We start from the raw sequence: 25,430 nt of genomic DNA on the forward strand, positions 1-25,430 counted from the left end.
GGCAGACCGTTCCATAAAAATTGAGCTCTATAGGAGAAAGCCCTGCCTCCAGCTGTTTGCTTAGAAATTCTAGGGACAATTAGGAGGTCTGCGTCTTGTGACCGTAGCGAACGTGTACGTATGTACGGCAGGACCAAATCAGAGAGATAGGTAGGAGCAAGCCCATGTAATGCTTTGTAGGTTAGCAGTAAAATCTTGAAATCAGCCCTTGCTTTGACAGGAAGCCAGTGTAGGGAGCACTGGAGTAATATGATCAATTTTTTGGGGTTCTAGTCAGGATTCTAGCAGCCGTATTTAGCACTAACTGAAGTTTATTTAGTGCTTTATCCGGGTAGCCGGAAAGTAGAGCATTGCAGTAGTCTAACCTAGAAGTGACAAAAGCATGGATTAATTTTTCTGCATAATTTTTGGACAAAGTTTCTGATTTTTGCAATTTTACGTAGATGGAAAAAAGCTGTCTTTGAAATGGTCTTGATATGTTCTTCAAGAGATCAGGGTCCAGAGTAACGCCGAGGTCCTTCAGTTTTATTTGAGACGACTGTACAACCATTAAGATTAATTGTCAGATTCAACAGAAGATCTCTTTTTTTCTTGGGACCTAGAACAAGCATCTCTGTTTTGTCCGAATTTAAAAGTAGAAAGTTTGCAGCCATCCACTTCCTTATGTCTGAAACACATGCTTCTAGCGAGGGCAATTTTGGGGCTTCACCATGTTTCATTGAAATGTACAGCTGTGTGTCATCCGCATAGCAGTGCAAGTTAACATTATGTTTTCAAATGACTTCCCCAAGAGGTAAAATATATAGTGAAAACAATAGTGGTCCTAAAACGGAACCTTGAGGAACACCTAAATTTACAGTTGATTTGTCAGAGGACAAACCATTCACAGAGACAAACTGATATCTTTCCGACAGATAAGATCTAAACCAGGCCAGAACTTTGGAGAGGAATGGAAGATTCGATATAGGCCGATTTTAAAATTTGTAAAAAATAAAATAAATAAATACATTATTTAAAAAAAAAAATTGTTTTATTTATGTGTGAGATCTTGCGTGGAGCCCCAGATCGAGGGAGATTTTCAGTGGTCTTGTATGTCTTCCATTTCCTAGTAATTCCTCCCACAGTTGATTTCTTCAAACCAAGCTGCTTACCTATTGCAGATTCAGTCTTCCCAGCCTGGTGCAGGTCTACAATTTTGTTTCTGGTTTCCTTTGACAGCTCTTTGGTCTTGGCCATAGTGGAGTTTGGAGTGTGACTGTTTGAGGTTGTGGACAGGTGTCTTTTATACTGATAACAAGTTCAAACAGGTGCCATTAATACAGGTAACGAGTGGAGGACAGAGGAGCCTCTTAAAGAAGAAGTTACAGGTCTGTGAGAGCCATAAATCTTGCTTGTTTGTAGGTGACCAAATACTTATTTTCCACCATAATTTGCAAATAAATTCATAAGAAATCCTACAATGTGATTTTTCTGGATTTTTTTCCCTCATTTTGTCTGTCATATTTGAAGTGTACCTATGATGAAAATTACATTACATTACTCTCTCATCTTTTTAAGTAGGAGAACTTGCACAATTGGTGGCTGACTGTACCAGCTGTACATAGCCTCGCTATTGTTATTTTATTTGTATTCCTATTGTTATTTTACTTCTGCTCTGTAATTATAATTTTATAAAGTCTTTAACTTAACCAACAATGCAGTTAAGAAAAATAAGTGTTAAGTGCTTGTAAGTAAGCACCTGTTGTATTTGGTGCATGTGACAAATAAAATTTGATTTGACTATAACTTGGACACACGTTGCCCCAAACTGTTAGGGCCTACATAAAGCTGTCCCAATAGCAGAGCTTTCCTTTCAGCACCATGGAGGGTTTCCTTACCAATGCTGACTTGTGGCTTTGTTTACAGTAAGTCAATTAGAACCTCATTCTCTTGAAATAATAACGAATGCCAAAATATGAGAGAGAGTGACTCTGTTAGCCCACCATTTGAAGTATTTTATTAGGCCTATGTGGTCTAAAAAGGAAAATACAATCGTGAGGATCCACTTTTATATACACTACTGTTCAAAAGTTTGGGGTCACTTAAAAATGTCCTTGTTTTTGAAAGAAAAGCAAAAACATTTGTCCCTTTAAAATAACATGAAATGTATCAGAAATACAGTGTAGACATTGACTGTTGTAGCTGGAAACGGCAGATTTATGGAATACCTACATAATCGTAGAGGCCCAATCTCAGCAACCATCACTTCTATGTTCCTATGGCACATTGTGTTAGCTAATCCAAGTTTATTATTTTGAAAGGCTAATTTATCATTAGAAAACCCTTTTGCAATTATGTTAGCACAGCTGAAAAATGTTGTTCTGATTAAAGAAGCAATACAACTGGCCTTATTAGACTTATTAATTATCTGGAGCATCAGCATTTGTGGATTTGATTACAGGTAAAAAAATGTCCAGAAACAAAACTGTCTTCTGAAACTCATCAGTCTATTCTTGTTCAGAGAAATGAAGACTATTCTATGCGAGAAATTGCCAAGAAACTGAAGATCTCGTACAACGCTGTGTTCAACTCCCTTCACAGCACAGGGCAAACTGGCTCTAAGCAGAATAGAAAGAGGAGTGGGAGACCCCGGTGCACAACTGAGCAAGAGGACAAGTACATTAGATTGGCTATTTTGAGAAACAGACGCCTCACAAGTCCTCAACTGGCAGCTTCATTAAATAGTACTTGCAAAATACGAGTCTCAACGTCAACAGTGAAGCAGCGACTCCGGGATGCTGGCCTTCTAGGCCGAGTTCCTCTGTCCAGTGTGTGTGTTCTTTTGAACATCTCAATCTTTTCTTCTTATTGGCCAGTCTGATATATGGATTTTCTTTTCAACTCTGCCTAGAAGGTCAGCATCCCGGAGTCGCCTCTTCACTGTTGACGTTGAGACTAGTGTATTGCGGGTACTATTTAATGATGCTGCCAGACAGCGCATTGCGCAAACAAAACAACCCTCGCTATATTAACCGGAATCACGTGGGTCTATTAATTTACTTTTTGTCGACAACAAATATTTGGGCAGAGACTTGTCTCTGGCAATCATGTTTACAAAACATAATATAGTATCTCCTCCTCTTAACAACAAAATCATTCCAAGATTGTGTCAGATGATGAATAAGATACTGAGATACCTACAGTAGTATATAAGCAATAGGCCTATAACAATTGATGTACAAACTATGGCATAAGGGAACGATTAGCGGATAAGAGGCAATCCGTAATTTCGATTAAGACATTAATGAGCGAGCTAAGATGGACTTAGTCAATATAACTATTAGTTCAGCACCTTTGAAATATACAGTGGCGGAATTCAGAACATGGGCCTTCTTACAGTATTATCCCTGTACACCAAGTCAGGACCATAGGATAAATAAAAGGAGTATAAGCAGACAGAGAGCTTTTACAATATTCAATTATGACATTTCTATAAAACAGGCTATAGGCTACATGTGCACCACCAAGTCAGAACAGTAGGCTAAGTTCTGAGGGAGAAAGGGACCAACTTTTTAGGGTGAGACACATTGGCTACTAACAGCTTACTACACAACATACACATAGTATTACTTTCTTAGTGACAGTATACATATCTCCCTGGTATATTACATAATTCATGCAGCAGCATACTAGACGTTTTTGGACTCACCTTGTTGTGCTGTGCTCAATTGAACAGGAATGTGGTGTGGCGGGGGGCCTCCCAAGTGGTGCAGTGGCCTAAGTCACTGTGCAACTAGAGATCCTGGTTCGAGTCTAGGCTCTGTCGCAGCCTGCCACGACTGTAAGACTCATGGGGCAGTGCACAATTGGCCCAGCGTCCTCAATGATTAGGGGTTTGGCCAGCAGGCATGTTCTTCTCCCATCGCGCACTCTTGTGGATGGGCCTGGCGCAATGCACACTGACACGGTCGCCAGGTGTAGGGTGTTTCCTCCGACACAATGGTGCAGCTGGCTTCCGGGTTAAGCGGGCATTGTGGCTGGGTACTGTTTCGGAGGACGAACGGCTCTCGACCTTCGCCTCTCCCGAGTCCGTACGGGGAGTTGCAGCGATGGGACAAGACTGCAACTACCAATTGGATACCACAGAAATCGTTGAGAAAAAGGGGTAAAAAAATACTATTTGGTTATCAGAATCTGGCATTCTCTGTATTTATGGTGCTTTCAAGACAACTGGGAACTTGGGAAAAACAAAGTCGAATCATGACGTCAGTGATCTTCAGGTCGGAGCTATAGAAAGAGGTCCGAGTTCCCAACTTGGAATTTCGAGTTGGATGACTGTTCAAAACGTATTTTCCAATTCTGAGCTTGTCCCCCCCCCCCCCCCCCCCCAGAGTTCCCAGTTGTCTTGAACTCACTGAAGTCTGAGATTCCCCAGTTTCCAGTTGTATTGAACACGGCAGAAATCATGCTGGATTGACAACATGGCCAGTATATTCAACCTTTTCTGGCCCAGGGTGACTGTGTGTGAGAGAGAATGTTTATCATTTTAAGCTTGGAAAAGAGACCTTTTCTGACCGATGTTTTAAATCCTTAAACCCAGACTTCACACCCTTTCCTCCGAATAGCAGGCAGGGGAAGCAAAATAGTGATTGCTTTGCAACGCTTGCAGTTCGCCACAGATTCCTTCCATACTACTCATCGTTGAATTTGCGATTTCCAACTTGCTGTGCAATGTTAATGTCCAATCGCCGATGAGCACCGATACTGTTTATCTATAATTTCTCTTAATATGACAAGGATTGAAAAGGATTTGCCAGTAGATTGTCGACTTGATTCACAATGATGACTGCTTGTCGAGCTTGATGGCTAAGATTTAAAAAATATGATGTTGACATGATCAGTCCAATCAAAGCTACGGTAGATATGTGATTTGACATCATTTATCTGTGGCCAATGACCTTGAACCTTCTTGGATGGGCACTTGTAATGTAAATCTATGACAGCACCCAAGGGAGCTTGAACTGCCTTGCTCTCCCTGGTGATTCTGTGGTGACGTAGTGTCCCCATGAGTGATGGAACCCTGTTTTTACATTGTTTGCAAACTGATATGTGACTGGAATTAATGCCAAAATAACATGCAAAACAGGCAACAACAAAATAATTACGCGTCGCCACCATTCATAACAGATGTATCTTTACATTAATCAAATGGCAGGTGCACAGTGCATTGTTTGGATAATGGAATTATTTTTGGTTGACGAACGTGCAAAAGTAGCCTTTTGATTGGCCTTGTCTGAAATCTTTCTTGCCTACTACTTACTAAAACTGTGTACTAATCGTACTACATACTACACACTAAGTCGGAAGTTTACATACACTTAGGTTGGAGTCATTTAAAACTCTTTTTTTCAACCACTCCACAAAATTCTTGTTAACAAAATATAGTTTTGACAAGTCGGTTAGGACATCTACTTTGTGCATGACAAGTTATTTTTCCAGCAATTGTTTACAGACAGACTATTTCACATATAATTCACTGTATCACAATTCCAGTGGATCAGAAGTTTACATACACTAACTTGACTGTGCCTTTAAACAGCTTGGAAAATTCCAGAACATGATGTCTTATCTTTAGAAGCTTCCGATAGGCTAATTGACATCATTTGAGTCAATTGGAGGTGTACCTGTGGATGTATTTCAAGTCCTACCTTCAAACTCAGTGCCTCTTTGCTTGACATCATGGGAAAATCACAATAAATCAGCCAAGACCTCAGAAAAACAATTATAGACCTTCACAAGTTTGGTTCATCCTTGGGAGCAATTTCCAAATGCCTGAAGGTACCACACATACTATTGTTTGTACAGATAAACAAGTATAAACTCCATGGGACGACTCAGCCGTCATACCGCTTAGGAAGGAGTCGCGTTCTGTCTGAAAAGTGCTAGTCAATCCCAGAACCACTGAAAAGCACCTTGTGAAGATGCTGGAGGAAACGGGTACAAAAGTATCTATATCCACAGTAAAATGAGTCCTATATCGACACAACCTGAAAGGCCACCCAGAAAGGAAGAAGCCACTGCTCCAACACCGCCATAAAAAAATCCAGACTACAGTTTGCAACTGCACATGGGGGCACTTTTTGGAGAAATGTCCTCTGGTCTGATGACACTAAAATAGAACCGTTTGGCCATAATGACCATCGTTATGTTTGGCTGTAAAAGGGGGATGCTTTGCAAGCCGAGGAACACCATCCCAAATGTGAAGCACGGGGGTGGCAGCATCATCTTGTGGGGGTGCTTTGCTGCAGGAGGGATTGGTGCACTTCACAAAATAGATGGCATCATGAGGGAGAAAAATTGTAGATATATTGAAGCAACATCTCAAGACATCAGTCAGGATGTTAAAGCTTGGTCGCAAATGGGTTTTCCAAATGGACAATGACCCCAAGCATACTTCCAAAGTTGTGGCAAAATGGCTTAAGGACAACAAAGACAATGTATTGGAATGGCCATCACAAAGCCCTGACCTCAATCCTATAGAATAGTTGTGGGCAGAACTGAAAAAGTGTGTGCGAGCAAGGAGGGCTACAAACCTGACTCAGTTACACCAGCTCTGTCAGGAGGAATGGGCCAAAATTCATCCAACTTACTGTGGGAAGCTGGTAGAAGGCTACCTGAAACGTTTGACCCAAGTTAAACAATATAAAGGCAATGCTACCAAATACTAATTGAGTGTATGTACACTTCTGACCCACTGGGAATGTGATGAAAGAAATCTTTCTCTCTACTATTATCCTGACATTTCACATTCTTAAAATAAAGTGGTGATTCTAACTGACGTAAAACAGAGAATTGTTATTAGGATTAAATGTCAGGAATTTTGAAACTGAGTGTAAATGTATTTGGCTATGTAAACTTCTGACTTCAACTGTATGTAGAAACCTGCTTCTCCAATAGGAATCGATGATCACGCTTGTAAACGATGTCATGCGCAGAAATAAAACATCAGTTCTAACCGTCTTGTGCCGAACTGAGCATGTGTAGGCCATCAAATCAAAGACAGTCCTTCGATATGAAGTTGTTTTTGACAAAAATGACTTTGTCACAAGGTTGGATTAAGTAACATGTTCAGCTACTTAACATTGGCTCGAATCTAGGTTGTACCTTTAGACTTAGGGAAAATTTAACAACTAATTTGTTTACTTCTCTCATTTACTTTTCATACCCCACTCCCTGGTCTGGTGTGCAGAGTCTGATTCATAGGCATTCCCGGAAGTCTCGTAATGTTGGGTCTCTGGGTTTAGAAACTCTCTCTGATTCTCTTCCTCAATAATGTGCAGCGAATTCTACTAAATTAAAAGTCGAAATGAGTATGACATCCTGGAATTTAAAGCCCACATGCAGTGTTTTCAATTGTATTTTTAAATCATCACTCTAAACACTTTATTTTTTATTTTTATGAAAAATAATTTATTTCCCTGAGCCTGCTTTTGTCATTGAAATGCTCAGTCTCATCGTGTGGGCATGTTGATGCAAATGTTTGTATTTGCATACACAGCCCTGATTGCTGGATATGATTGTCTAGACTCTAGAGCCTCTTCCATTTTTACTGGATCATGTACTGGTGGAGGAGAGGCAGGTTTGCTGAAAGACAAATTCCAGAAAAATAGGTTAACATTTATTCATTCGTATCCTATAGCTTGTTGTTGACTGTGTTCATGCAGCACAATTCAGATTAAAAGGTCATATATTTTAACTTAGATGACAAATCTTTACTACTACACCTCTAGAGATGTAAATTAATAGGAATTCTATATGTAATTCTATGATTAGGCCCATAAAATGTTTTCATGCAAGTATGTGTACACAAGGTCCCATACCCAGAAGAAATCTACTTTCACCCCTGGTTAGAGGTTAAAGTTAGGTTTCGGGAAACAGGTTAGGTTTAGGGTCAAGGCCGATTTATACCCTACCTAAGGGGACCCTACAGAGCATAGTGCGTGATGTAATATAGTTTTTAGTCACAAGTGGCGTGCGTCTCCTTGTAATACGTTCCAGCATTTGAATTAGATGTTCTTTTTCTACCTAGAAAGTGGGGCTTCTGTTGCAAAACTCACATCTATGTTTACATCACATTTTCCAGTATCTCTTCTGGTATAAACACGCAAACAATGTGGGACATGCTACTACTTGCAATATTTATTTCAAGATTTGCTATGAGCGCAATTGTCGATGTCCAGTTTTGAGGAGCGTCTGCGCGAGCTAGTAGGATTAAACAATACCTTAGATGTGGTTGTATTCGGCCAAGCACGCAAAAGACGACAGCTGGAGAGGATATGAAATTTGAACACCCATAGTGAGATCAAGGAAGTATGGAGAAAGATTCGGGACTGATATGTTCGCATTCTGAAAAGGGTGAAGGAGATGATACGGAATGCCGCTGGTGTTTGAGTCCCACAGATTTTTTTTTCGACAACTTGATTGGCTTCGTGTTTACCTGAAACATCGTCAGACACCAATATGCCAGATACGGTATGTACTCTTGTCATGCAGCCAAGTTCTTTTGTTGTGTGTGTGTGATAAGTAGACCTAATTAGAACATGTGAAATCAGTTGTTTTCTGGATGGAAGAAATTGTGAGTGGGAAATATTCAGTGCTTATATTATCATAATGATTAGCAGGGCTAGTTCAAACATTTGGAGGCTGCTGAGGGGAGGACGGCTCATAATAATAGCTGGAACGGAGCAAATGGAATGGCATTAAACCATGTGTTTTCTGTATTTGATACTATTCCGCTCCAGCCATTAACACAAGCCCCAATTAAGGTGACACCTGTGGTGTGTGCTAATTAGATTGTGATGTTTACGAAATCAGTTCTTTTGAGTAAGCATTTTAACTTAAAGGAGCCCATGCATATGGTGTAAGATTGCTCGCAATGTATTCGCCATCTGCAGGTGGGGGGGGGGTTGTGTTTTTGGACAGCCCAGAGACAGAGCTGAGCGGTGAGTGTGAATAAGAAAAACGGCAAAAGCAAGTGTGTAGCTCACATGACATATAAACAGTCATCAACCAGAGGAAGAGAACATATGTGCGCACATGCTTTACAAACCACACTCCAACATTTAAACATGTAGTGTGCCACACGTTATAGCAGCATCCTGAAAAGACACTCGACCAGCTGGTGTGAGGAAGTAGACCTTGAGGTTGTTGCGTATGTCTAGGGCAACCAGAGTTGCCGACATGTTTCTTGGGTCCAGGAAGCTGGTGTCCCCTTGTACCACCTGTCTCCACTGTCCTGGACGCAGGTCGCAAAATTGAGATGGTTTGGGATGAGTCGGACCAAAGCGTGAAAGAAAAGAAGCCAATAAGTGCTCTGCTTATTTGAGAACTCCTTTTAAGACTGATGGAAAAGCATTCCAGGTGAAGCTGGTTGAGAGAATGCCAAGAGTGTGCAAAGCTGTCATCAAGGCAAAAGGTGGCTATTTGAAATAGATATTATTTATATAACTTTTTTGGTTACTACATGATTCCCATATGTGTTATTTCATAGTTTTGATGTCTTCACTATTATTCTACGATGTAGAAAATAGTAAAAATAAAGAAACCCTTGATTGAGAAGGTGTTCTAAATCTTTTGACTGGTAATGTATATAAAAAATATTGATCCACGGGCATACAAAAGGGAGCTTATCAGTTGCTCATCCCTGGTGTAGACTTATTTTAATGCAGCTTTATTTTGGAAAGGTAAAATACACACTTCTGTTTTGATAAAAGCAAGTCTTCATTAAGATCCAACGCTTCAGCCAGATGATATAAAACTACAATCCAGTCCTGTATGACTTAAAAAGACAGTGTCCATTTCCATTGACAGTTTATTACACACAAGGTATTGTAATATAACTACTATGAGAGGATTGTTAGTAGCTCCCTGAAACTCTAGCAGGTCAGAGAAGATGAGGCATTACCACATGGACAATCACTCAGGATGGAGGGTCGACGGGGCCGTAGGGGGAGGGCTCAGATCATTATCTTCATACTTCACTGATTTACCACGAATGGTTCATTGTTGAATCATTGTTGTCACGTTTATTTGTTTGCTTTCTTTTTTCTATAGTAGCCAAGGACAGGGTAGGCAGAGGGAATGGTAAGTGGGGTGAATAGCTGGAGGGTGACTGATTCAGATGCTGAATTCCAAATCGGATGGGCTAGGGTCTATTTGGAATTCAGTTATTACCAACAGTATGTTACTGTGATCTGGCCTACAACACACAAGGGACAGCCTAAAGCCCACTGTGTCAGGATGTCACATTAACACATGGTTGGCCAAATGCAGTCTACAGAGACTTGGCTAATGCACAAGCAAGCAATGCCAAAATAGGTCATTGGAGAAAATACTCCTACCAAATAACCAGCAATGCAGAGAGGGGGATATTGAGAGTGAAGGCATCTCTGGTGTACTAAAAGTAATCTCAGGGTTTGAGTGTTTTCCATGTTACTGTATTTTGTTTCACTAGATCTAAAGTATGGTAATTTCCATGTAAAAGGACCCATGATCACCAAATTGTGAAGTTAATAGGAGCATGTCAAATTGGGTATCAAATGAAATCTGAGTCCATATTTTTTTTAAATATATATATATATATATATATATATTTTTTTTTTTCAACCATTTTCCATCCCAAAAATTTGGAATAAGCAAATGCTTTGATTTCTTGTCAAACAGATGGAAAAAGGGTCTTAGAAAATATCTGAATTTTTAAATGTGTTAAAAATACATAAACACAATAATGTTAAAGATCCCTGCCAACTGATCAACACTTAAATGTAGTTAGATACTTTTCTGCCTTCTAAGATTTTAATCAACCTTGCCTTGTGCCTTCAAATTATAAAAAAAACATGTACATTATATATACAAAAGTATGTGGACACCGCTTCAAATTAGTGGATTTGGCTATTTCAGCCTCACCTGTTCCTGAAAGGTGTCATGCAATCTCCATAGACAAACTTTGGCAGTAGAATGGCTTTACCGAAGGGCTCTGTGACTTTCCACAAACAATAGCATGGTATTATTTCACTGTAATAGCTAATGTAATTTGGACAGTGCAGTTAGATTTAACAAGAATTTAAGCTTTCTACCCATATCAGATGAATGTGTGAATTTTTTTTTTTTGTACTTACAACCTCATGCTAATCACATTAGCCTACGTTAGCTCAAACGTCCCGTGGGGGGGACACAGATCCTGTAGAGGTTTTAAATGGGTTTCCGTGGCCATGCAGCTGCACACAAGCCTAAGAATGCCATGTGCAATGCCAAGTGTCGGCAGGAGTGGTGTAAAGCTCGCCGCCATTGGACTCTGGAGCAGTGGAAATGCAATCCGACAGACACAACTGGGTTCGGTGGATGCCAGCAGAACGCTACCTGCCCAAATGCATAGTCCCACCTGTAAAGTTTGGTGGAAGAGGAATAATGGCCAAGGGCTGTTTTTCATGGTTCGGTCTGTGTCCCTTTAATATTTCCCATCACTGGAACTAACGCTACAGCATACAATGACATTCTGTGCTTCCAACTTTGTGGCAACTGTTTTGGGAAGGCCCTTTCCTGTTTTCAACACGACAATGCCCCTGTGCACAAAGTGAGGTCCATACAGAAATGGTTTGTGGAGATCGGTGTGGAAGAACTTGACTGAAACTAGAGTTTTATACATGGGACGGCCAGGGGGTGGTCAAGACTGCTTCAGGGGGTCCATAGCCCTTGACAGAAAATTGGTGTGTAACCTTAACCTGGCATCTAAGGAGCATGAATGAATCCTATGATTGCTGATTAGAGGTAGAAGTGATAATTCACTTAACCCAGAGTTCTTCAATGTGGCAGATGGTGTGGTCCAAAAGGGTTACTTCACTAGAATTCTTTACCGTACTAGTTATAGTCAGTGTCTCTTCCTCGGAACTGCAGCTCAATTTCTCTCTCACTCTCACATACTGGAGAGACTTGGGTCACTCTGTTTTCATGAATATATAATCTGGGTCTTTTAGTGTTGAACATCCAAAACATTTTCAGAAAATAAAGCTCATGCACCAAGGAGATACATTGCATAGTTTATTTACAAAAAAGTAAATTGACAATTTAACATGCCAGGTATCAAGCAAAAATAGACTTAAAAATAATTTTGGTGTCAATCAATATTACAAACGTGTGTGTTTGTGTGTGTGTGTGTGTTAGCTAATAGCAAAGAAAAGATTTAGAATTGACCTAATCAAGACCAAATTAAATCTGTGTGACATGTTACCCTTTGGATTTATCATTTTAGAATGTCAGTGTACTAGCTAGTACACAGTGCAGGTTTTTGGCAGTCCCTCTGGTCATGATTAGGTGCCAAATTATCCTAGGTAGATTTAAAACAGCATAATTCTGCGGTTCTGGTGACAACTGGCAAAATGTTTCACAACCTCATCCATGTTGAGAGAGCGTTCCCTCCTCGACTCAACACTGAGAATTCCTAGGTGACCTAACCTAACCTCAGTTTTAAAGCTGAGAAGTGTCTCTCGCAAGAAGCACTGCTGACTGGTGTAACAACACCTCTTACAAAGTCGAAATAGCTCATGGAAGACCTCCTTTTATAAGGTTCTAGAAACACAACGGAGTCCAGGAAAGTAGACTGTCCCTTTCCACTTTTCTTTCTCCAATCAAGAAGCCGCTTGGTTTGATGAACCTCATGTTTGAGGTCCTCAATCTTACTCAAAGGTCTGAGTAAAGGCAAACGGAGGATTCTCATTCAAGAATGTTGTACGCCTTGGGTTGAGAGACTGGACCCCTTGCGTTCTCGCAGTTCTTCTTTGAAAAATGCCTCTGCAGCTCAGCTGAGACTGTCAAGCACCTGATGTTCACCATTTCTGTCCTACAGTGCTTATCAATGAGTCGTGAAATCTTGCGCTTTTTTTAGGTTATCTTTTACACACTGTTTGCAGAGCACTACAAAATAAGTGTACAATCTCTTCATCCTCTTTCCATAGTTATCCAAAATAACCCTCACTTCTGTAGTCCTGTAATGTCTGTAAGGGCACCTACTAGAGCCACAACCCTTGCTAGGTCAAGAAAGCTTGATTGGAGCATATCAGAAAGACATTTGCCATCACTAAGCACTTTACAAAAGGTAACCAAAAGCCCTAACATTTACATTTCGATCTGAGAAAGAACGCCCCTTGCCTCCACTGATCTATCACCAATATTTTCAAGTGTGATATCCTGTAGCACTCTCAGAACTGCTGGAAGCCTGTCCCTCAGATTACGGCATGCCATGTACAGTTGAAGTCTGACGTTTACATACACCTTAGCCAAATACATTTAAACTCAGTTTTTCACAATTCCTGACATTTAATCCTAGTAAAAATGCCCTGTTTTACGTCAGTTAGGATCACCACTTTATTGTGAAAGAATGTGAAATGTCAGAAAAATAGTAAAGATTTCAGATTTGATTTCTTTCATCACATTCCCAGTGGGTCAGAAATTTACATCCTACCAAATACTAATTGGGTGTATATCCTTTAAATTGTTTAACGTCAAACGTTTCAGGTAGCCTTCCACAAGCTTCCCACAATGAGTTGGGTGAATTTTGGCCTCCTGACAGAGTTGGTGTAACTGAGTCAGGTTTGTAGGCCTCCTTGCTCGCACACGCTTTTTCAGTTTTGCCCACACATTTTCCATAGGATCGAGGTCAGGGCTTTGTGATGGCCATTCCAATACCTTGACATTGTTGTCCTTAAGCCATTTTCCACAACTTCGGAAGTATGCTTGGGGTCATTGTCCATTTGGAAGACCCATATGTGACCAAGCTTTAACTTCCTGACTGATGTCTTGAGATGTTGCTTCAATATATCCACGTAATTTTTCTCCCGATGATGCCATCTATTTTGTGAAGTGCACCAGTCCCTCCTGCAGCAAAGCACCCCCACAACATGATGCTGCCACCCCCTTGCTTGACGGTTGGGATGGTGTTCTTTGGCTTGCAAGCCTCCCCCCTTTTCAGCCAAACATAACGATGGTCATTATGGCAAAACGGTTCTATTTTAGTTTCATCAGACCAGAGGACATTTCTCCAAAAAGTACAATCTTTGTCCCCATGTGCAGTTGCAAACCGTAGTCTGGCTTTTTATGGTGGTTTTGGAGAAGTTCCTTCTTCCTTGCTGAGCGACCTTTCAGGTTATGTCGATATAGGACTCGTTTTACTGTGGATACAGATACTTTTGTACCTGTGTCCTCCAGCATCTTCACAAGGTCATTTGCTGTTGTTCTAGGATTGTTTTGCACGTTTCGCACCAAAGTACGTTCATCTCTAGGAGACAGAACGCGTCTCCTTCCTGATCGGTATGACGGCTGCGTGTTCCCATGGTGTTTATACTTGCGTACTATTGTTTGTACAGATGAGCGTGGTACCTTTAGGCATTTGGAATTTGCTCCCAAGGATAAACTAGACTTGTGGAGGTCTACAATTTTTTTTTTTGTTGAGGTCTTGGCTGATATCTGTTGATTTTTCCCATGATGTCAAGCCAGGAGGCACTGAGTTTGAAGGTAGGCCTTGAAATACATCCACAGATACACCTCCAATTGACTCAAATTATGTCAATTAGCCTATCGGTAGCTTCTAAAGCCATGACATTTTCGGAAAATTTCCAAGCTGTTTAAAGGCTCAGTCAACTTAGTGTATGTAAACTTTTGACCCACTGGAATTGTGATACAGTGAAATAATCTCTGTAAACAATTGTTGGAAAAATTGCTTGTCATGCACAAAGTAGATGTCCTAACCGACTAGCCAAAACTATAGTTTGTTAACAAGAAATTTGTGGAGTTGTTGAAAAACGAGTGCCTTGCAAAAGTATTCATCCCCCTTGCCGTTTTTCCTATTTTGTTGCATTACAACCTGTAATTTATATAGAGTTTTATTTGGATTTAATGTAATGAACATACACAAAGTTGTTTAAATAAAAAGTGGTGGGTGCATATGTATTCACTATCTTTGCTATGAAGCTCCTAAATTAAGATCTGGTGCAACCAATTGCCTTCAGAAGTCACATAATTAGTTAGATTGCACACAGGTGGACTTTATTTAAGTGTGTGTGTTCTGAAAGGCCCCAGTGTCTGCAACACCACTAAGAAAGGGGTACCACCAAGCAAACGACACCATGAAGACCAAGGAGCTCTCAAACAGGTCAGGGAAAAAGTTGTGGAGAAGCACAGATCAGGGCTGAGTTATAAAAAAATATCTGAAACTTTGAACATCCCGCGGAGCACCGCTAAATCCATTATTAAAAAAATGGAACGAATATGGCACCACAACAAACCTGCCAAGAGAGGGCTGCCCACCAAAACACACAGACCAGGCAAGGAGGGCATTAATCAGAGGCAACAAAGAGACCAAAGATAACCCTGAAGGAGATGGACTGGGAAACTGGTCAGAATTGAAGGAATGATTGATGGCGCTATATACAGGGAAATTCTTGAAGGAAACCTGTTTCAGTCTTCCAGAGATTTGAGACTGGGATGGAGGTTCACCTTCCAGCAGGACAATAATCCTGAGCATTGTGGTGGCATATTTCTGTTTCTCCAAATGAGGAGAGTTACAAACTACACAACAGTCAGAGTTATACTTAAACTACATATTTTTAATAATAATAAGCTTTAGCATTTGACTTTCAACAATTCACTATTTCTAATGAACCGTTGAGAAGTACCAACAGGAAAGTACAAAGATATTTTATATTCAAGACAGATCTTAGGAACTGTTTACAAATAAATACTTTTTCTTGAGAAAGGAGTATCCCTTAGCCAGATAATTTATATAGTGAATGTTATCGTTCCGTTTGGTCCCTCAGACGAGGTTCTAATCTTGTTCCTGGTACTTCATAGTACAAAAACACCAACTCATCCAATGGCATATATCAATTATCAACTCTAGATGCTCCCATCTCAAGTAAACCAAATCTTGACCCCACTCCTGGACAAGCTCACTGAGGGTAGTGAGCCTCTAGGTCATACACTGTCCCAGGATAAGTGTAAGATCAAAGAGGACATACAATGTTTCCAGACACTGCCATACACCTCCCCCAATGGGAAAAGGAGGGAGTGACTGGTGCACAGACATTGTGGAGACAAGTAATTGGTTCCCCAATAATCACGCCATCCCTTCACATGGTTTAAGAATAGGTAAAGACACATTCACATATGAAGACAATGTTTAATTCTGTTCTCTTTCCTTCCTGATATTCTGCATAGCACCAGGGACATGTGAAAGACAAGCCTGACCTCTCCCCTCTCTGGGCCCCAAGTGACTGAGCCCCAGCTGAGGGAAAAGTGCAACTGCCAACACACTAGTCCAAAAGGATACATTCTTATGACAAGTATCTCACATAAGCATATTATGTAAATAAAACATCTTAATTATCTGTTACCAAACTAATTCTGATTCATCCGCCACAGCATACTGCTAAAGCAACACTCAAGTGGTTTTAAGGGGAAACATTTAAATGTCTTGGAATGGCCTAGTCAAAGCCCAGACCTCAATCCAATTTAGAATCTGTGGTATGACTTAAATATTGCTGTACAATGGAATGGAACTCATCCAACTTGAAGGAGCTGGAGCAGTTATGCCATGAAGAATGGGCAAAAATCCCAGTGACCAGATGTGCCACACCAAGAGACTTGCAGCTGTAATTTCTGCAATATGTGGCTCTACAAACTATTGACTTTGTGGGGATAAATAGTAATGCACGCTCAAGTTTATTGTTCTATCTTATTTCTTGTTTCACAATAAAAAATATTTTGCATCTTCATAGTGCTAGGCATGTTGTGTAAATCAAATGATGCAAGCCCCCCCCCCAAAATATATTTTAATCCCAGGTTGTAAGGCAACAAAATAGAAAAAAGCCAAGGGGGGTGAATACTTTTGCAAGCCACTGTAGCATTGCCACATGCATTCATCCTTTTCTCTATAAGAGGGTCATGCTTTGCTATTTCTTCTAATATTGTCAAAATATGACCCTCATGAGAGTCATCAGACTCTCGATGACCTCCTCTGCGCCAAATGTTGAGTGACTGTTAATAGGAGCACATCTGCAATTGTTTTAATGTAAGTACAGTTTTCCTCCTTTTTCCGGTCCTCATTTATGACATCTAACATTGAGTTGCTGTCAATAGCCCTTTTATGGTGATTCCGAGCATATCTAGCATTGATGTGATGCTCTGCCTTCAAATGGAACTAAAACCCAGAATCTTTAAACGGCACCTTTTTCCAGTTACAAAAACCTGACTGTGATGTGAAGGCAGATTCAGGTGTATTGGGCAGAGAAATGCCTACAGGCGAAACAATACGTTGAATCTTGACTTACAGAATATTCAAGCCTTGAATTGTCATCATACATCATACAGGAGCTGTTGAAAGCCCATTTAAAAAATAAATTATTATTTCACCTTTATTTAACCAGTTAGGCCAGTTGAGAACAAGTTCTCATTTTACAACTGCGACCTGGCCAAGATAAAGCAAAGCAGTGCGACAAAAACAACAGTTACACATGGGATAATCAAAAGTACAGTCAATAACACAATAGAAAAATCTATGTACAGTGTGTGCAAATGTGGAAGAGTATGGAGGTAATAAATAGGCCATAGAGGCAAAATAATTACAATTTAGCATTTGATACTGGAGTGATAGATGATGATGTGCAAGTAGAGATACTGGGCTGCAAAAGAGAGAGGATAAATAACAATATGGGAATGAGGTAGCTGGGTGTGCTATTTCCAGATTGGCTGTGTACAGGTACAGTGATCGGTAAGCTGCTCTGACAGCTCATGTGTAAAGTTCGATAAGCCGATAAGAATGAGGTGATTGACAGAGTCGAAAGCCTTGGCCAGGTCGATGAAGGCTGCACAGTACTGTCTTTTATCGATGGTGGCTATGATATCGTTTAGGACCTGGGCGTGGCTGAGGTGCACCCATGACCAGCTCGGAAACCAGATTGTTTATGTGAAGAAGGTGCAGTGGGATTCGAAATGGTCGGATATCTGTTTGTTAACTTGGCTTTTGAAGATTTTAGAAAGGCAGGATGGATATAGGTCTATTACAGTTTGGGTCTAGAATGTCTCCCCTTTTGAAGCTGGGGATGACCGTGGCAGCTTTCCAATCTTTTGGGATCTCAGACAATACGAAAGAGGTTGAACAGGCTAGTAATAGTGATTGCAAAAAGTTTGGCGCATAATTTTAGAAAGAAAGGATGCAGATTGTCTAGCCCAGCTGATTTGTAGGGATCCAGATCTTGCAGCTCTTTCAGAATATCAGCTGTCTTTTTTTAAAATTTTCTGTCTGGGGCATAGGCAAGTTGCTGCAGGGGGTGCTGAGCTGTTGGCCGGGCGGGGTAGGGGTATCCAGGTGAAAAGCATGGCCTGCCGTAGAAAAATGCCTATTGAAATGATCGATTATCGTGGATTTTTGTCTCTGGGCTGTCCAACCCCCTGCACCAAAACTTTTTGGAATTAGTGATACAGGAATCCATTTCTGTTTAAAAAAGCTAGCCCTAGGAAAGCTAACTGACTGAGTATATTGGTTCCTGACTTCCGTGAAAAGTTGCATATCGCGGTGGCTATTCGATGCTAATGCAGAATGCCACAGGATGTTTTTGTGCTGGTCAAGGGCAGTCAAGTCTGGAGTGAACCAAGGGCTATATCTGTTCTTAGTTCTACATTTTTTTTTAAATTAAGCATGCTTATTTAAGATTGCAAGGAAAGCACTTTTAAAGAGCAAGCAAGCATCCTCTACTGACAGGATGCGGTCAATATCCTTCCAGGATACCCGGGCCAGGTCGATTTAGAAAGGCCTGCTCACTGAAGTGTTTTAGGGAACTTTTGACAGTGATGAGGGGTGGTTGTTTGACCGCGGACCCATCACGCATGCAGGCAATGAGGCGGTGATAGCTTAGATCAAGGGTTGTAGACAGCAGAGGTGTATGTAGAGGGCAAGTTGATCAGGATGATATCTAAGAGGGTGCCCATGGTTACAGATTTAGGGTTGTACCTGGTTAGTTCCTTTTTAATATTTTTTGTGCGATTGCCTGCTTCTAGCTTAGATTGTAGGACAGCCGGGGTGTTAAGCATATCCCAGTTTTGGTCCCCTAACAGAATGAACGCTGAAGATAGATGGGGGGCAAACAATTCACATACAGTGGGGGCTGAAGGGGGTCTATAACAAGTGGCAACGGTGAGAGACTTGTTTCTGTAAAGGTGGATTTTTAATAGTAGAAGCTTGAATTGTTTGGGCACAGACCTGGATAGCCTGCAGAGTTCTGTCATACTATCTCTGCAGTAGATTGCAACTCCGCCCCCTTTGGCAGTTCTATCTTGTCAGAAGAAGATACCATGAAAAAAATCCAGAAATTTGGTGGCCTTCCTAAGCCATGAATCAGACGTGGCTAGGACATCAGGGTTGGCGGAATGTGCTAAAGCAGTGAATACAACTTAGGGAGGAGCCTTCTAATGTTAACATCCATGAAACCAAGGCTTTTGCGGTTACAGAAGTCAACAAATTAGAGTGCCTGGGTAATGGGAGCGGTGCTGGTGGCTGCAGGGCCTGGGTTAAACTCTACAGAGTAGGATAAGGGTATGGCTAAAGGCTATAAGAACTGGTGGTCTAGTGCGTTCGGAACAAAGAGTAAAAGGAGCAGACTTCTGGGCGCAGAAGAATAGATTCAAGGCATAATATACAGACAAGGGCAGAGTAGGATGTGAGTACATTGGCGGTAAACCTAGGCATTGAGTGACGATGAGAGGTTTTTGTCTCTAGGGGCACCAGTTAAGCCAGATGAGGTCACCGCATGTGTAGGGGGTTGGAACAAAAGGGCTATCTAAGGCATATTGGGCAGGGCTAGGGGCTCTACAGTGAAATAAGACAATCACTAACCAAAACGGCAATAGACAAGGCATATTGACATTAGGGAGAGGCATGTGTAGCCGAGTGATCATAGGGTCCAACGAGTAGCACTAGATGAGTCAGGGAGCCAATTCCGTATTCGCTGCTATGCTAGGCGAGCTGGAGACACGGCGATTCAGACAGCTAGAGGGCTGGGGCTAGCAGATGGGCATCTGGCGACGTCGCATCGGTAGAGCCTGTTGAAACCACCTCGGACGGTTATGTCGGCAGACCAGTCGTGATGGATTGACGGGGCTCCATGTCAGCAGTAAAGGGTCCAGGCCAATTGGCAAAAGAGGTATTGTAGCCCAAGAATTGGATGGTGGACCTCTTTGGCTAGCTGGGAGATGGGCCTAGCTCCAGGCTAACTGGTGCTTGCTTCGGGACCGAGACGTTAGCCAGGAGTACGCACTCGGATAGCAGCTAGCTAGCTGCAATGATCCGATGTAAAGGTTCAGAGTTTGCGATAGGAATACGGAGATGTGGTAGAGAAAAAGCAGTCCTACATGCTCTGGGTTGATGTCTCGCTGTGCAGACTGGCAGGAATTGACCGGGTTGAGGTTGGCTGATGTCAGTGTTAACGGTGAGGACTGCTAGCAGTGACCAACTGACTAGTAACTAGTTAGCTGGCTAGCTCCTGATCGGGTTTCCGGTTCTAAAGTAAAAAAATGGCAGATCTGTACCACATTGGGTAAGGCGGGTTGCAGAAGAGTGTATTCCGTCCATAGATGGAAAGTGAGATTAAAATATTAACGGAGAAAACGATATATACACAGGATGGGACAAGACAAAGAAAACACACGTCCGACAGCTACGCCATCTTGGATCTGACTTTTCCTAGTACCATGCTGAGTTTTGGGAAATGTTTTCACACGGCTGTACAGGACCCTCTTCTCTGTATCTTGATATGTCTGAAATACACGTTAAATAATGTGTCATATCTCTATGGAAATATATCATTAAGGGATTCAGAAGATTAGATACTAACAGCTGCTAACTAAAATGTGTAGTTTAAAGTATAGGCCTGGCCTTCCATTGGGTCCGTTTAGAACAGAAGTCTATCTCTCCCTTTTCATGTTTAAACTGTCTTATTTTTGCATTTAAGCATCCAATTACCCACATTTTAGTCTAATCTCAATCTTAATTACAAATGCCCAATATTTATGTCCAACGTTTCGACAGACAAGCTGTCTACATCAGGCTCTCCTTTATTTTTGTGTATTCTACTCCGCTAGCCAGCACCTCGCCTACATAGGTGTGCATTTCTTTCGACACAAGTCATTTTTCCAACAATTGTTTTACGGACAGATAATTTAACTTAATTATTTAATATAATAACAATTCCAGTGGGTCAGAAGTTTACATACACTAAATTGACTGTGCTTTTTAAACAGCTTGGGAATATCCAGAAAAACTCATGGCTTTAGAAGCTTCTGATAGGCGAATTGACATCATTTGAGTCAATTGGAGGTGCACCTGTGGATGTATTTCAAGGCCTACATTCAAACTCAGTGCCTCTTTGCTTGACATCATGGGAAAATCTAAAGAAATCAGCCAAGACTTCAGAAACATACATTATAGACCTCCACAAGTCTGATTCATCCTTGGGAGCAATTTTCAAATGCCTGAAGGTACCACGTCCATCTGTACAAGCAATAGTACGCAAGTATAAACACCACAGGACCACGTAGCTGTCACACCACTCAGGAAGGAGACGCGTTCTGTCTCCTAGAGATTAACGTACTTTGGTGCGAAAAGTGAAAATCAATCCCAGAACAACAGCAAAGGACCTTGTGAAGACGCTGGTGGAAACAGGTACAAAAGTATCTATATCCACAGTAAAACAAGTCTTGTACAGACATATCCTGAAAGGCCACTCAGCAAGGAAGAAGCCACTGCTCCAAAACCGCCATTAAAAAAGCCAGACTACGGTTTGCAACTGCACATGGGGATGAAGATCGTACTTTTTGGAGAAATGTCCTCTGGTCTAATGAAACTAAAATAGACTGTTTGGCCATAATGACCATCGTTATGTTTGGCTGAAAAAGGGGGAGGCTTGCAAGCCGAGGAACACTATCCCAACTGTGACGCACGGGGGTGGCAGCATCATGTTGTGGGGGTGCTTTGCTGCAGGAGGGACTGGAGCACTTCACAAAATAGATGGCATCATGAGGGAGAAAAATTGTGGATATATTGAAGCAACATCTCAAGACATCAGTCAGGAAGTTAAAGCTTGGTCACATATGGGTCTTCCAAATGGACAATGACCCCAAGCATACTTCCAAAGTTGTGGCAAAATGGCTTAAGGACAACAAAGTCAAGGTATTGGAGTGGCCATCACAAAGCCCTGACCTCAACCCTATAGAAAATGTGTGGGCAGAACTGAAAACGCGTGTGCGAGCAAGAAGGCCTACCAACCTGACTCATTTACAGCAGCTCTGTCAGGAGGAATGGGCCAAAATTCACCCAACATATTGTGGGAAGCTTGTGGAAGGCTACCCAAAATGTGTGACCTAAGTTAAACAATTTTAAATGCAATGCTACCAAATACTAATTGTGTGTATGTAAACTTCTGACCCACTGGGAATGTGATTAAAAAAAACTCACTCGTCTAATAAATGAAATCTGAAATAAGTCATTCTTTCTACTATAATTTCTACTATAATTCTGACATTTCACATTCTTAAAATAAAGTGGTGATCCTAACTAACCAAAAACTGAATTTCTAGTATTAAAATGTCAGGAATTGTGAGAAACTGATTTTAAATGTATTTGGCTAAGGTGTATGTAAACTTCTGACTTCAACTGTACCTGAATGTGTTCAATATAAACTTTTGGAGTAATGATTACACCCTAGACCAGCTAGATGCAGGCAAGAGTGTGTCACCTTTTTATTAAGCACATTTTTCTCTCACCTATGTTATAGTCTAATTAATTTGCTAGGTTGTAGCGACCTCATGAAGGGTATAGGGAAAATGTATGTAATAGCCTAAACTTCTCGATGTTACATTGGGCTGGGTGAATGGAATATGAATGACGGTCATTCAGTATGCTGTAATAGAAATAAGGCCATGCTCATAGCAAAAAGTGCCCCCACCGACTGCCCACAATAGAATTGAGGGCAAAGTGTACACTGCCCTAACCCGACTGTTTACGACATTTTCTCATTTCTCTTCATGAGTTTACAGAAGTAATAAGTAAAGGTAGATCAATTTAGTTTATGAATTAAGTGATTAAAACTCAAAAATATGTTTCCAAATCGTCCGGACCAAATCTGAACCAATCATAGACGTTTATGTTTAACAAGTTTGGACAGTACATTACGGTAGAGTCCAATACAGTGGAAGTAAGAAGCTATAGGCTATATAGGGTCAGTTCCAATACCATATTTACAATGTGCAGGGATACTGGCGTGCGAGGTAGATGTGTAATGGGGTAAGGTGACTAGGCATCAGGATATATGATCAACAGAGTAGCAGCAGTGTATATGATGATAATGTGTGTGCATTAGTGATGCGTGGGTTGACTCATAACCTGTGGTTATATCCACGGGGCTTAGGGTAAATAAATATTGTGTGGATGAAGGGCGGCTTGAATAAAGAGAAAACAATACCTTGCATTCATGGATTTATCATTTGTGTGCAATTTATAATTTCTATCTGTTGGCTACATTGAGGTTTTTCTTCCATTATTTTAGGCTATCTGGCATTAGTGCATAAGCCTAAGCTTTAGGGCATAACTGTGCGCTTGCCAAATAGCCTACACGGCAATCGCCAAATGCTTTTGGGAACGGGCAGAAAGTTACCCTAGTCAAAAAAATCTAATATAAAAATCCTGTCAGATTTCGGAACTTATCCTATAAGATTTTATCCTATAGGAGTCCAATAGGACTGGTTCCAAAATGTGATAGGATTTTATATTAACCATACTGCAAATTAGGTTGAAAACCTCAGGGAGTTTTCCTCAGTTTACTGGTCTTTACGTTTGAACATAAATGTTCAGGTTTCTGTGCCATATTTAGCTGTGAGATTTAGTGTCCATATTTATTTCGAATTCAAGGCACACGTAACCAGCATGGCTACCACAGCATTCTTCAGAGAGATATCATCCCATCTGGCTGGTGCTTAGTCCCACTATCAGTTGTTTTTCAACAGAACAATGACCCAACTCCCCTCCAGGCTGTGTAAGGGCTATTTGACATAGAAGGAGAGTGATGGAATGCTGCATGAGATGACATGGCCTCCACAATCACCCAACAACCCAATTGAGATGGTTTGGGTTGAGTTGGGCCGCAGAGTGAAAGAAAATAAGCCAATAAGTGCTCAGCATATGTGGGAACTCCTTCAAGACAGTTGGAAAAGCATTCCATGTGAGCTGGTTGAGAGAATTCCAAGAGTGTGCAAAGCTGTCAAGGCAAATATGTTTTGATTTGTGTAAAACTTTTTTTGGTTACTGCATGATTCCATATGTGTTTTTTCATAGTTTTGATGTCTTCACTATTATTGTACAATGTAGATAATAGTACAAATAAAGAAAAACCCTTGAATGAGTAGGTGTGTCCAAACTTTTGACTGGTACTGTATGTGTACTTTATCAGCCTAAATTGAAATGTTGATTTGATTTTTACTTATTAAATGTTATATTGCAGTAATTTCCTGTACGTCGACAGTATGTGTTACTACATTACACATCTTCATGATTTGACCACATCAAATTGAGGGTAATTGCACATGCTTTTTACCTCAGATTAGTGATGTTACTTTAAATGTTTTATAGTAATTACAAAATCGATTGCTTAAATCAGATCAATATCATTGGTGGTGTACTGTTGGTTTTGTCACACTTGCTGTCGGACTTAGAATTCTACTATCATTTTCAAACTCAAATGGCAGGGGTGTTCTCTGTATAGAAGTCGCTGACCTCACCTATAGTCGAACTATCACTCAAATAACAGCCATCCTTTGTCACTTGATATCCTATAGCAGGTTGTGATTTGTTGGCGTTAAATATCAAAGCAACTGATTTTGTTTCCTTTCCCGTTTCGGCAGCGCCTCAACTTCCATCCGACATTCTAGAACTTATATGAATGTCTTCAGCAAATTGTCTTTTTAACCATGGATGTAAAAAAATAGCAGATTCAGTGTTGCCTTTGATTAGCGTTAGTTTAAACAGTGCATACACCCCAAATGTTTGCCCCTGCTCAGATTTCAAATGTACATCTATGAGTAAATAACAAAAGTGTTGCGTTTTTAACTTTCCGCGACGGTGACCCACTTGAAGCACAATGTGTACCTGGCTGTCTGCTACAAGATGTCAAATAACCAGTGATATCCATTGAGTATTACCAAACATTAGGAACACCTTCCTAATATTCAGAAAATTTGCCCTCAACAGCCTCAATTTGTTGGGGCATGGACTCTAGGTGTCAAGCATTCCACATGGATGATGGCCCATGTTGACTCCAATGCTTCCCACCGTTGTCAAGTTGGCTGAATATCCTTTG

At 40.9% G+C, this 25,430-nt stretch overlaps 1 protein-coding gene and 1 pseudogene across 1 annotated transcript in view; one reads left to right on the plus strand and one right to left on the minus strand.

The window, feature by feature from the left end:
- The window catches only part of LOC149972473 (uncharacterized), a 50,833-nt pseudogene extending 41,612 nt beyond the window's left edge, over positions 1 to 9,221 (minus strand).
- The window catches only part of LOC110502311 (heparan sulfate glucosamine 3-O-sulfotransferase 1), a 75,402-nt gene that overhangs the window by 4,385 nt on the left and 45,587 nt on the right, over positions 1 to 25,430 (plus strand). The gene's annotated exons all lie outside the window — the stretch shown is intronic.

This window comes from Oncorhynchus mykiss, chromosome 23, assembly GCF_057628025.1.
Source record: "Oncorhynchus mykiss isolate SJ-2025 chromosome 23, ASM5762802v1, whole genome shotgun sequence".
NCBI classification, from domain to species: Eukaryota; Metazoa; Chordata; class Actinopteri; order Salmoniformes; family Salmonidae; genus Oncorhynchus; species Oncorhynchus mykiss.